Source organism: Sapajus apella, unplaced genomic scaffold, assembly GCF_009761245.1.
Source record: "Sapajus apella isolate SASKATOON/1434 unplaced genomic scaffold, GSC_monkey_1.0 scaffold14, whole genome shotgun sequence".
NCBI classification, from domain to species: Eukaryota; Metazoa; Chordata; class Mammalia; order Primates; family Cebidae; genus Sapajus; species Sapajus apella.
The window spans coordinates 35,547,655-35,562,595 of NW_022436954.1; positions in this window are offsets into that span (position 1 = coordinate 35,547,655).

The window sequence follows — 14,941 nt, forward strand, 5'->3', positions numbered from 1 at the left end:
TATGTTGTGTCTTCATTCTCGTTGGTTTCGAAGAACATCTTTATTTCTGTCTTCATTTCATTGTTTATCCAGTCAACATTCAAGAGCAAGTTGTTCGGTTTCCATGAAGCTGTGCGGTTCTGGGTTAGTTTTTGAATTCTGAGTTCTAACTGTGGTCTGAGAGACTGTTTGTTATGATTTCCGTTCTTTTGCATTTGCCGAGGAGTGATTTACTCCCAATTATGTGGTCAGTTTTAGAGTAGGTGTGATGTGGTGCTGAGAAGAATGTATATTCTGTGGATTTGGGGTGGAGAGTTCTGTAAATGTCTATTAGGTTTGCTTGGTCCAGGTCTGAGTTCAAGTCCTGGATATCCTTGTTAATTTTCTGTCTGGTTGATCTGTCTAATATTGACAATGGGCTGTTAAGGTTTCCCACTATAATTGTGTGGGAGTCTAAGTCTCTTTGTGAGTCATTAAGAACTTGCCTTATGTATCTGGGTGCTCCTGTATTGGGTGCGTATATATTTAGGATAGTTAGCTCTTCTTGTTGTGTTGATCCTTTTACCATTATGTAATGTCCTTCTTTGTCTCTTTTGATCTTTATTGCTTTAAAGTCTAATTTATCAGAGATGAGAAATGCAATTCCTCCTTTTTTTTTGCTCTCCATTTGCTTGGTAAATCTTCCTCTATCCCTTTATTTTGAGCCTTTGTGTATCCTTGCATGTGAGATGGGTTTCCTGGATACAGCACACCAATGGGTTTTGGCTTTTATCCAATTTGCCAGTCTGTGTCTTTTGATTGGGGCATTTAGTCTATTTACATTTAGGGTTAATATTGTTATGTGTGAATTTGATACTGCCATTTTGGAGCTAGCTGGCTGTTTTGCCCATTGGTTGATGCAGATTCTTCATTGTGTTGATTCTCTTTACCATTTGACATGTTTTTGGAGTGGCTGGCACTGGTTGTTATTTTATATATGTAGAGCCTCTTTCAGGAGGTCTTGTAATGCTGGCCTGGTGGTGACGAAATCTCTGAGTACTTGCATGTTCACAAAGGATTTTATTTTTCATTCACTTATGAAGCTTAGTTTGGCTGGATAGGAGATTCTGGGTTGAAAGTTCTTTTCTTTAAGGATGTTGAATATTGGCCCCCAATCTCTTCTGGCTTGTAGGGTTTCTGCTGAGAGATCTGCTGTGAGTCTGATGGGCTTCCCTTTATGGGTAACCCGACCTTTCTCTCTGGCTGCCCTTAGTATTTTCTCCTTCATTTCGACCCTGGTGAATCTGACGATTATGTGCCTTGGGGTTGCTCTTCTTGACGAATATCTTTGTGGTGTTCTCTGTATTTCCTGGACTTGAATGTTTGCCTGCCTTGCTAGGTTGGGGAAGTTTTCCTGGATAATATCCTGAAGAGTATTTTCCAGCTTGGATTCATTCTCTTCGTCGCATTCGGGTATGCCTATCAAACGTAGATTAGGTCTTTTCACATAGTCCCACATTTCTTGGAGACTTTGTTCATTCGTTTTTACCCTTTTTTCTCCAGTCTTGCCTTCCCGTTTTATTTCATTGAGTTGATCTTCGACCTCTGATATCCTTTCTTCTGCTTGGTCAATTCGGCTGTTGATACTTGTGCATGCTTCGTGAAGTTCTCATGTTGTGTTTTTCAGCTCCATCAATTCACTTATTTTCCTTTCTATTTTGTCCATTCTCATTAGCATTTCGTCAAATCTTTTTTCAAGGTTCTTAGTTTCTTTGCATTGGGTTAGAACATGTTCTTTTAGTTCACAGAAGTTTCTTACTACCCACCTTCTGAAGTGTGATTCTGTCATTTCATCACACTCATGCTCCATCTAACCTTGTTCCCTTGCCGGTGAGGAGTTGTGATCCCTTGTAGGAGGAGAGGTGTTCTCGTTTTGGGTGTTTCCCTCCTTTTTCCGCTGGTTTCTTCCCATCTTTATGGATTTATCCACCTGTCATCTTTGTAGTTGCTGGCTTTCAGATTGGGTCTCTGAGTGGTTGTTCTGTTTGTTGTTGATGAGGTTATTTCTGTTTCTTGGTTTTCCTTCTGACAGTCTGGCCCCTCTGCTGTAGGTCTGCTGAGGTCCACTCCAGGCCCTGCTTGCCTGGGGATCACCTGCAGCAGCCTCTGCGCTTTCACTGGGAGCTGCAATCCTGAGCTGTTCCTAAACGGCCATCTTGGATCCCGGATCTAAAAAAAATTCTTATAGAAATTGGAAAAGAGATATTGTACTTGTTAGTTATCTTTACTTTCTACATCTCTTTTTCTAAATATTAATGAGTTTCTACTGGGGTGCCTTATGTAGTGAAAGCAATGGGAGGGATGAGGGACAGGAAGTTCAGTGTAATTCCCACAGTGACCTTCTAAAGTGAGGTGCTCGTATCCTCATTTTACAGGTGCAGAAACTGAGACAATAAGAATTTACTTTTTTCCCAGGGACACGCAGCCAGTAAGTAGATGAGCGGAAACTGAATCTGCATTTATCTAAATCCCAGATCCAAACAGGTTTTACTTATAACATACTGTGCCTTCTCCTGAGGCCTCACTAGTCTATGAATGCAAATATGGCAACCATTCTGTTGACAATTGAATCCCCTTGCCTTAGCACCTGCTGGGTGTCCTGCCATTACCTCTGGGAGTCCACATGGATATCTTACATATACTCTATGTCACTGGATCCTAAATCCGTCATGATTAGAATGATCTGGGAAGATTTTAAAATTGTATTTCTGGGCCCTATCTTTAGAGAATTTTGATTCACTGGGTCTAGAGTAAAGCCCAGGAGCCTGTATTTTTAAGAAAAATTCCCAGGTGATGTGATGGCCATCTAGGTTTGAAACCCAGATGTTCATTAACATTGTTACATTAAGTTACTCAACTAAGCACAAGAGTTCCCGGTTGATGGCCACCATTTCCTCGTTGATGAAATGGTGGACACTGCCGCTGCTTTGCTAGCAGGCACCCTAAGACCCCAAGATTCTAAAGTTGCAGGATAATCTTTCCATTAGGTTAGGCTGTTAGTTTCAAAAGTGATGGTGCTTGAGCTCTAATATGTTATTGGGTCTGGTTCTCAATTTCAACTTACAGTCTTCTTTCTGTTCAGGAATCAGGCATATATCTAGAGCTCCAGGCCTGAGAAAAAGTCAAATAATCTTGTCTCAAGTTGGATTCCCTATGAAGTAGATCATCAGATTTTAGTGTATGGGATGGGAGTTAGTGTGTGAGATGAGCTAGTTAATGTGTGAGTGTAGAGTTAGTGTACGGGATATTTATTAAGAAATGACATTGAGAGCCATGTTAAATTATTTTGCCAGTGCTGCTGCCATACAAAATATCACAGACTAGATGGCTTAAACAGCAGAAATGTATTTTCTCACCATTCTGGAGACTGGAAATCCAAGACCAAGGTTCTGGTAGGGCTGCTTTCCTCTGAGGCTTCTCTCCTTGGCTTTCAAATGGTTGTCTTCTCCCTGCACCTTCACATGATTTTTCCTTTGTGCATATATATGTCTGTGTTTTAATATCTGCTTCTTTTTTTATTTTTATTTTATTATTATACCTTAAGTTCTGTGGTACATGAGCAGAACATGCAGGTTTGTTACATAGGTATACACGTGCCATCGTGGTTTGCTGCATCCACTCCCCCGTCATCTACATTAGGTATTTCTCCTAATGTTAGCCCTCACCAATCCCCCCCACCCCCTGCTATCCTTCCCCTAACCTCCCCACCCCTCGACAGGCCCTGGTGTGTGATACTCCCTTCCCTGTGTCCATGTGTTCTCATTGTTGAACACTCATTTATGAGTGAGAACACGTGGTGTTTGGTTTTCTGTTCTTGTGTTACCAGAACACCAGTGAGGCTGGATTGTATTCCATCCTTACAGCCTCATTTAAACTTGGTTACCTCTTTAAAGGTCCTGTCTCCTTATACAGACATTTTCTGAGATATTGGGGGTTAGGGTTTCAATGTGAATTGAGGTAGGAAGAAAATTCTACTTTTAAGACATATAAATGTCCAGGATCCTAGATACCCTGGGAGGAAGACCGTGCCCCAAAATAATAGAGAAAGAATTTCACAGCCTTGTGGGATATAGTTGCAACATATTAACAATAGATATTGATAACAGGATGTGGAAGTAGTCATGGGTAAATTAAATTATGTCTTAGTCTGTTTTCTGTTGCTTATAAAAGAATACCTAAAACTAGGTAATTTCTAAGTAACAAAGTGTATTTCTTAGAGTTCAGGAGTCTGGGCAGTTCAAAGTAGACAGGATACATCTGGTGGTAGCCTTCTTGCTGATGCGGACTCTGTGTAGAGCCCTGAGTGGCACAGGGAATCACACGGAGAGGGATGGGGTGAGTGTACTAGCTCAAGTATCTCTTCCTCTTCTTATAAAACCAACAGTACCATTCTCATGATAAACTATTAATCTCTTAAACCATGAATCAATTAATCTATTCATGGGTGCCAAGCCCTCATGACTAATGACATTTTAAATGCCCTGCCTCGCATTACTGGCACATTGGAGATTAAATTTCCGCATGAGTTTTGGAGGGGACAGATATTCAAACCACAGCAGATTAAATTCATTTATTTGAAATAAAGTGTTTATTGCACTCCGGGTCTATAAGAAGGCAATACACAGGGTGCTATGAGAATCTTCACATTCAGAGTCTGGTTGGTTGATAGCAAAGACTTCCTGTAAAGATGCCCCAGAGAACTCATACACAATGTTATTTTGCCCGTCAATATACTTGTAAAATATTCCATGATGTTAGGCAAATTAATTTGTTGATAATAGTACTGACCAGAAATAAGTTACCTATGAAGTGCCACTTCTAATTTTAAATATTCTAAGAAAGGCATTATCTTTCAATATTTTATTTAAGTGATATTTATGATTAAGTCCAGTCTTAAACTTGAATGTAATAAACTGGTGTGCTATAACTGGTGAAAACATGTTTCATGCTTTCTCATGTTTGGCAAGAAGTTGTGACCTCCTTGAGTGCAAATCTGTAAAATTTTAAAATTTAATTTAATATTTTTGCATTGTATAGAACAGTGCCTAACACTAGTGGGCTACTAGCAAAACTGAAAAAAAGAGTGAAAGAGCAATAAATATCAAAAGAGTAAAGAAGAAAGACGTAGAGAAGAAAGAGTAGAGAAGAAAAAGATAGGTAAAGGAAGAAGATGGTAGAGAAGGAATGATAAAAAAGTAGAGGGAGAAGGCAAGACAAAAGAGAAGGGACAGGAAGGTTACAAAGGAAGAGTAAACACTTGGGAAGGAGAAAAAAGAAGGAAAAACAGGCCAGAGTGGTAACCAATTTCTCCCATTTCCCCATCAGAATAGGTAGAAGGTTGTATATCCCAGGAACTTTCTACCTATACACAGGGACTCTTCTGCTTCTTTTAGAGAGTTAGCCTATGCAATGAGCAATTCCATAAAGCTTGGAGATCCACTAGTAGCTCTTTACTGGCAGTTCTGAAACCCCTCCTATAGAGTACACGAGATTCAGGAGAAGATTCTCATTTCCTATGTGGATGTTTCGATATTGGGCAAAGCCATGTTATATTCGGGAAGGGAAATAGGGTAAAACTCACACACTTCTTAAAAGCAAAAGCACAGAGGTGAATTCTAGGTGTTCCAGCAGAAGGATCTTCTATTTATGTCATTGTCACCAAAGTTGAACGAAAACATTAAAGATAAGACAAGTTTTCCCTTCCTAGAAATACGAAAGTAGGCCAGGCACAGTGGCTCACTCCTGTAATCCCAGCACTTTGGGAGGCTGAGACAGGTGGATCACGAGGTCAGGAAACCGAGACCATCCTGGTCAATATGGTGAAACCCCTGTCTCTACTAATATAAAAAATATATATTAGCTGGCCATGGTAGTGTACACCTATAGTCTCAGCTATTTGGGAGGCTGAGGCAGGGGAATTGCTTGAACCTGGGAAGTGGAGGTTACATTGAGCCGAGATCGTGCTGCCACACTCCAGTGTGGTGAGAGAGTGAGAGTCCGTCTCAAAAAAATAAATAAATAAATAAATAAGAAAGAAAAACTATGAAAGTCTTCCTTTTTGCTTCCTGGGAAAATTGCCTTTTCTCCAGCCACATTATTGATTTTCCTCTGTTTTTCAAACATAAATCCAAACAATTGTATCTTGCTTACATTTCTCTTTTAATGCTCATCATCTACACTGACAGAAAATCTTAACAAATTAAATTTATTAGGAAGTTTGTGCTGTTATAGTGGCTACTTCCATGATAATACACATAAACATAGTCAGGAATTGGCTCCCATGGCCTTGGCAAAGTCACTATGGAAAGAAAAGGGAGAAATTATAGGTATTTATTTGGGTAGATGTGCGTAATAGTCTCTTGGAAATGAAATGTATATCACTTTACAGATCCAGCATGTCAGTGCATTAAGCATTTTAGAAATGTGTAGCAGTCTTTTCAAGGTTAGGCACCTTTATGAAAGCCATTCTTCTGTATAAATGACTTTTTCTCATAATTAAAACTGCTCATTTCAAGTCCCAGACTGAAAAACATAAACAAACATGTATATCCAGAAATGTATTCTCTGCACCTTTGCTTTCTTGAACAGGGAATGCTGAACTTGTGTCAACAATTTTTCTGATAAACCTGAATCAATCTTAGAGACTTCTGTGATTGTATCTGACAGCCATAAAAGTTTGTGTGGCATTGCAATTCCTGTCTTCTCCTATGTTAAACAATAAATTGTGATTTTCAAATTTTCTCTCTCTTTCGCCTAACTGTCAAAGCATAAGGTTCTGGTGCTAGGTTTTTGGAATGTGATGGCTATTTCATAAGTTAAGAAACATTTTTTGCTTAAATAGAAGGCATATTTGGAGGACTGCATTTGTAAGAACTATGAAGTGAGGAAAATAGCGCATTGCATTCTCTCAATTCATACATTGATTCTTAACCACTGCAAGAAACTTTCCTAATAGTCATTTATTGCTTTTAATTACACAGGATTTTTATAGTTTAAACTGCTCACCAAACAACTTCTTTAACTTTCTGCCAAATTACGACCTCATGCCAATACAAACTGTACATTCCAGAAAAACAAACTTGTCAAGTAGTAAGTCACTCTGTGTGCGTGTGTGTGTGTGTGTGTGTGTGTGTGTGTGTGTGACAGAGAGAGAGAGACAGAGAGAGAAAGAGAGAGAGAGAGAGAAAGAGAGGGAGAGAGAGAGAGAGAAAGTGGTGTTTGTCTCTAAATCTATTCTACTTTTAACACAAGTTTTGCAGAAGTAAATTGAAATCACTGGAATCTTTTTGACCTAGCTTGTTTTTTAAAACCACCATTTAGAAAGAATGTGGGATATAACCGATTTTGCTTTTGCATTAGATATAACATGAACTCTCTCTATATGTCAGTTACAGACAGTCTGAAGATGAAGCCTTATGTTTAGCAAGAAGAGATTGAAATTACATTCACAGAAAGCTGAATTTCTGCCACTTTTCATCAATGACTTTATCCTAAGACTCAGTTGATTCTGTCCCACAAATACACATAACTACAGTTTTAGAATTCACAGGGCTATCATATTCGTAGTTGCTTAATGTCAGCTTTTCTTATATATTGACTTTGAACAGTAGTTGAAAAAATATCTTCCTGTATTCCGAATGTCTCACATGATCTCTCCTGCTCAGCCGTGTTGCAGCATAACATGATACTTGGCTGCCATGTGTGTTTCCAGCATAAGACCGCTACACCTTGGCTCCAGTTTGACCAAATTGAGTTGCTTCCAGAACACACTATAACAAATTTGAGAAAGTCTATAATCAGTGGAGGATTTTTGTGGCTTGCAAATGCACCCCAAATAGCCAATAATGAATATTCCATAAGCAAGAAAACATTTTTAGTTCCAAATATCATTAGGGAAGTACAGATTTTGTTAAAAAATACTTCTTTTGCTAAATACTTTTGACCTTAGCAGATGACTTTAAAGATTAAGCAGAAAGACTCTGAGCAAGAGTGCCATTTACATCTAAAATGGGATTTTCGTGTACAAGCTGACTTCAGATGAAACATTTCAAAATCATGCTGATCTTCCAAAGAGAGAGGTTTGCTCATATTTTCCGAATGCTCAATCTCCAGGTTCAATCAATTTTGTTTATCTTACCAAAGGATTTCTATTTATAAAAGATTGGAAATGCTTCTGCCAGGGATTAAGAAATATGCTGTTTACTGTTTGGAAGATAATTTACTTTCTCAGGTGGCTAGAGGACTTTGTCTGCTTTGAGGCCTTGCTCAATAGAAGAACAACATTAACACAACTCAATTTCAAACAGAAATGTTTGGAACCTTTCAGAACTGAATGGACCTTTGAGAGTATCTAGTTAAGAGGCATAATTTAAAAAATGAGAAAACCAAAGCCTGTAAGTGAAAGAAACTTATCCCAACTTATGCTGTAAGTTAGGTCGATCTGATTCTTCTGAGTTTCAGTCTCTCCGGCATTTTATCACATTAATATATAATTTTTTCCCCATTTCTTACCAGTTATCTACAAAATATAATTTGGCAAGCACTGAGGTAGATTCTGGATACACACACACACACACACACACACACACACACACACACACATATATGAAAGTTTCTGCATCCAAGGAGGTAAATAATGTAATGTAATGAGAGAACAGCAACTACAAACCCAGTAGTTTTAAAAGTTGCTGTATTCAGGGTACTATGAGTGCATACAGTAAAATGTGACTACCTTGGTCAGGTAGGTAAGAGGAACTGATAAAAACCAAGAAGGGGAAGTGACAGCTGGGTCTTAAAGGCTAATTAGGATGAAGGCTATTTCAAGCAGAGAGGAAAACATGTACTAAGAACATGGAGCATTTTAAGGACAGCAAGTAGTTTAGTGCCTACTAGGGTAAAAAGGAGAATCTAATTAGATGGACAGTAGTCTGATAGTGAACGGTTATGAATAGATTGTCACGAGTTTGGACTCTTATCAGTGGACTATTGGAAGACACTGAAAGTTTTAAGTTAGAGCTGATGTGATACTACTATGTGTTTTCAATTTAGAATCACACAGATATCACTGTGGAGATTGTATCGGAGAATAAAAAGACCACAGCCAAGGAGAACACATTGGAGGAAATGGTAGCAAGGCAGCAAGTAATGATGATGGTATGAAATGAGTGACAGTGAGGATGGCAAGAGGAGAAATGACGAGGATCAACTTGATAGGTGTTCGTTTTTTTTCTGCTTCGAAGTTTTCTTCTCAAGTTTTCTTCATGATTTGCTCCTTTGCTTTATTCAAGCTTTTGCTCAAATATATTTTCAGAGTGGTTTTACCTGACCACTCAATTTAAAGTGTAACCTTTTCCCCGTATTACTCCTTAATCTCTCTTGTGCTTTATTTATTTTTTTCTCTTGGACCACTTATCAACCATAACATATTATATATTTATTTTTAAAATTATTGTCAATCAGATATAATATAATGTAAGCTCCATGTCAGTTTTGGTCCTTGCCTGACACATAAGGTTGGCACCTATATTGATTGTAAGGACCTAGATGGCACCAGCAATGTTACTACTCTATATAAAATAGGCTATTTAAGTATACCCTGCTGAAAATGGACAGCATGTATTTCTTCTTTAATCTATACCAGGGGATAAGTTTTGCATGTTTAGCAGAATAGTATGATGAGATTCTTTCTGTTTTCCTGTTGGCTGAGGCTACAGAGGCTGATAATGACACAAGAAGTTCTAAGTTCCTCTACATGTCTGGGATGTTGATTGCCAATGAAGATTTATATAGGAAATAATTGAAAATAAATTTCATAATTCTCAGTTTAACAAATTCCTTAATGATACCTCAGATATTAGAGATACCAAAAGAGAGAAGGACACTTTTTGAGGTAATCCCTATAGAGAGAGTTTCTGGACTTCAGCAATGTTCTGCTTTGCCCTGTCTGTTCCACTACCTTCTGAACTGGTTGGATCAGGTGAACTTATCTTATATCTTAAGTCAAGTAACAATGGCTTCAAAAAAATCATTCAGGGACTTTCACTTGTGTGCTGAAATTTGTGGGGTACAGAGATGTTACTAGGCCCATATTTATAAAACTGCAAAGTTAATAGATGATGACTTTCTAGCATCTTAGAATGGATATGTTGCCAATAGCAAAGACATGGAATCAACCTAAATGCCCAGCAATGGTGAAAATGTGATATATATACACTGTGGAATACTATGCAGCCATAAAAAAGAATAAGATTATGTCCTTTACAACAGCATGGAAAGACTGGAGGTCATTATCTTCAGCAAACTAATGTGGAAACAGAAAACCAAATACTATATGTTCTCACTTATAAGTGGGAGCTAAATATTAAATACATATGGACCTAAATAAGGAAACAACAGACGCCAGGTCCTACCTAAGGGTGGAGGGTGGAAGGATGGTGACGATCAAAAAGCTACCAATAAATTGCTGTGCTTATTGCCTGGGTGATGAAATAATACATATATAAAATCCCTGTGACATGCAATTTCCCTATATAACAAATGTGCACGTGTTCCCCTGAATAATAATTTAAAAAACCCAAAAACTTTTAACTTTTATTTTTTATTTAAAATAAAAAGAATGGCTGTGTTGGGAAGTCACTTCTACTTATACTAAATTCATAATGGGTATTTTATTAATGCATCATTTTGGACTGCAGATGATGCCAACTTGGGGTCATTTTAGATTCCTCTCTGAGGAAAGTCTAGAGGGATATTAAAACCTTTATCCCTGCCTCAGTTGAAAAAACTGTTTACTTAAATTTTATATTTGGGGCTTCCATGAATGTTTATTTAATAATTTTGAATGGCTTAAAACAATAGCTTAAAGTCCTCTGATGTGTTGGCAAAGGAAAATAAAAATAATCACTGTACAATGTGATAAATGTTATATATCTGCTTGTTATAAGGTGGTAATGCCAGTAAGAGGCAGAAAATAAACTCTTCCTGGTGAAGGCTGTCAAGGCCTTCTTAAGGAGGTAAGCTTTCAGGCAGGTTTTAAAGAAAGAAGCAGAGAAAAGAAAGTGGCATTCTGAGAAGAAGAAACCCTATGTAAAAACTCAGAGGAAGAAAAGATGTGACATTCATTGAAGAATAGTAAGTCTATAGTGTATGGCTGTGGAATTGAGACTGTGGTAAGAGATGAGCTTAATAAAAAGAAGGGGCTTGACATGGTGGCTCATACCTGTAATCCCTGGACTTTGGGAGGCCGAAGAGGGATGGTTGCTTAAGCCCAGGAGTACAAGATCAGCCTGGGCAACATAGGGAGACCCCATCTCTACGAAAATATACAAGTATTAGCCAGGTTTGGTGGCACACACCTGTAGTTCTAGCTACTTGGGAGGCTGAGGCTGGAGGATTGCTTGAGAGCAGGAGGTAGAGGCTGCAGTGAGCTGTGATTGTCCCACTGCATGCACTCCAATCTGGATGACAGAGTAAGGCCATTTCTCAAAAAATAAAAAAGATAAAAAAAAAAGATGTCTAGAAAGGGTTACAGATGAACATCTCATACACTGAATTTTTTTGGTAGTTAGATTCTAGAGTATTCATTGGTACTATTGTACATTAGCCTCTTAAGGACTCTTCTCTCATTTACTTCTAATCTTTTTTCTAATATATCAGTGCAAATATGATTTTTTTTTCTTAAGTCAAGCTTACTGTAATGTTGCGGATGGAATAGTAGAATCTTACCATGGCTCACCATATCCTGCCTGGTCTCACCTCCATTTGATGCTCCAACCTCCTGTGTCCCAGGCTGCCCTCTATATCATTTGTTTGTTTGTTTGTTTGTTTTGAGACAGAGTTTCACTTGTCACCCAGGCTGGAGTGCGGTGGTGTGATCTCGGCTCACGCAACCTCTGCCTCCTGGGTTTAAGCGATTCACCTGCCTCAGCCTCCCGAGTAGTTGAAACTATAGGCATGTGCCACCACGCCAGCTAAGTTTTTATGTTTTTAGTAGAGACAGGATTTTTCCATGTTAGCCAGGCTGGTCTCGGACTCCTGACCTCAGATGGCCCGCCTATCTCTGCCTCCCAAAGTGCTGGGATTAAAGACAGGCATAAGCCACGTGGCCGGTAGCTGCTCTCTATTTCTGTACTCCTGCCACATGCTGGCCTTCTTTATCTCCCTTAGTGTGCCATGCCCCAGGGCCTCTGTTGTTTCTCATGCCTGGAACTCACTTTCTTTGGCTGCTTCCTCCTCCCTGAGCTCTCTTTCTAATACCCTTTACATCTAAATTTGCAGGTGCCCTCTTTCTGTCTCTTATTGATAGTGTCACTTCCTCAGGGCAAAACCTCCATAAAATCTCACACTCTTATGACTTACAGTCTCATTGCATCATGCATGAATTTCACTGCTGTAATTTTACATTATTTGCTGTAAGATCCTTTAGGGAAATTACCATGTATTTTCCTGCTCATCATTGTCTTTTTAGTGCCCAGCACACAGGCTCTAGCACCCTCACACACAGTCTGTATTCAATGAATATCTTTTGAATGAATTAATAAGGAGTTCAGTTACATATGAGATGAATGTAGGTAATGATTTCTACTTAAAACAAAAATTTGAAATGATAAATACGGTTAATCTGAATTCTCACTTTCAGTACCCACTAAAAAATTTATATTCTTTTTATGCTGGAAGAAAGATATTAAACTGTTTCTAAAGTAATTTTTACGAATCAAAATTGGACACATTGCAAAATTTGCAATGGAGACAATCTACTGTGATAATAAAAATAGGTATTTCCACTATGACTTTGAGCAATACCAGATGTTTTTGTATGGCATATTTATGAAAGCTTCTTCTAAATTACCACTGTCAAAAATAATTTGTTTTATATAAAGCTCTAAGATATATTACACCTGAAGCCTACAAAAGAAAATCACATGGGTTTACAATGGCAAGTTTGCTAAATAAAATATAAGATATTGTTTGAGTAATTGAATAGAAGAGGTTTTGTTTCCAACCCTGAATATAACACTAAGAGCCAAGCTAACTTCTTTTTATGAGGGAAAATGCCATCACTTTGTGATAATTTTTATGATTTTACGGAATTTAAATATGTGAATATTTCAGTTCCACGGTTGTTTTACTTCAAACAATATAACATTTCTGTTTGTGTTTTCTCCTCCAGACATATAAAGTTAAAATGGAACAAACTGAGGCAGAATAAGACTGTTATATAATTCTTTAATGCATTCATGTAGTCAAGAAATACAATAAGATTCCTTTAATGAGATTACAGTCTAAAGAGTAAATAATTGAGATTCGTTCATCGAATTAACTGACAACCCCTTTTCCAGTCCCCACTGCCCTCTAGCAGCTTTTGTGCATACTAATCTCCTTGGACTGTTGTTAAAATGCAAATTCTGATTCAGTTGCTTTGCAGAAAAGCCTGAGATTCTGCATTTCTCACAACCTCCTTGGGGACTCCCAGGGGACTCCAATGCTGCTAGTCTGTGCTCCTCATTTTGAGAAGCAGGGAGCTGGAGAGTGCTGAGATCAGAAGGCCACAAACGACTGGGGTGCTACATTTTTACTGGGGCTCTGGGTTTGGCTGGGTGGATGAAGTGGCACAAAATTTCTGTGTAGGAGAGGTGACATCATGTCCTCTTAAAGTTTCCACAGTTGTTTTCTTTTCTCTTTCAAACCTGACTTCAACACTAGCTGACAACCTTGATCTATTAATGGCACAACCATTCTCCCAAGTACAAATACTTGAATATTCTAAGTTATTTTTGACCTTTCCTGCAGTCTTTTTTTCCTATTCCCTGCATTCAATCATCTGGCAAGTCATATGGCTAACCCAGCCCTATGCCTGCTGCTTCTATCTCCGTTTCTCCCCTCACCCCATCATTAATCGTTATCACCAATGCTTACTACGAACTTCCAATATGATGGGATTTATATGCATTATGTAATTTAAATCTTAAAGTACATATGAGTTAGTTATTTTTAAACCCATGAGGAAACTGAGGCTGAGAGCGCCACTTGTCAATTTACATAACTAGTAAGTAATGGAGTGGAGATGTACACCCAAGTCTGTCTGACTATAGACGCTGTTCCTAACCAGTTATACCTTGCTGCTTTTTCACTCCTGTCTCCTTCTTCAAGCCTGCATTAATTCTTACTAGGATCTAAGGAGATTTATTACTGCTTGTCATAACCATAACTAGTATGCCACATATGTGACAGCCTTTTATGACCTTAAAGTTATTATAAATGTTTGTCATTGTCACTTCATCTATTGCAGAACAGTGCCAGAGTTTTCTTTTCTTGCACTTATGTCTGATAATGTCTATATTGCCTTCCAAATGGTTCAGTTGTATTTGGGCTCCTACATTGTATGGTTGCATCTTACCTTCTTTCAAAATCTCATTGCCTGCTTTCCACATCTCAATGCCTTTTACCAGGACTGTCATTTCCCACCTCAACAATTAGAATTATATCACAGTCATGGCTAAAGTGTTAACTATTATCTTCTTCATGAAATGTTTTCTGGTTATTGTATAACACACATTCTTTTACTTCCAGAATATCTGTACCACTTTGTATCATCTTTTGGTACTTATTATAAAGGAGCAATGAAGGGTCATAATTTAATGTCTAGTTAAGAAGTTGAATTCAAGACAGAACACTGTTAAATTAAAGCAATTCTTTGGGACACTGTATTTTAAAATCAAATTGCTGTAAAAATCACCTTGACTCAGAACCTAAACTTTCATCACGTTTCTACACTGACCCTAGTTCTGTATTTGAAAGCAATTTCCTCTCCCATGTTCTATTACTTCAAATAATATTACTTCAGATGGTTGAAGAAAATTATAGTTCTTCTTTTACTTTAATCAAAATAAAATTTTTGATTAAATTTTTTGAACTATAATTTTTT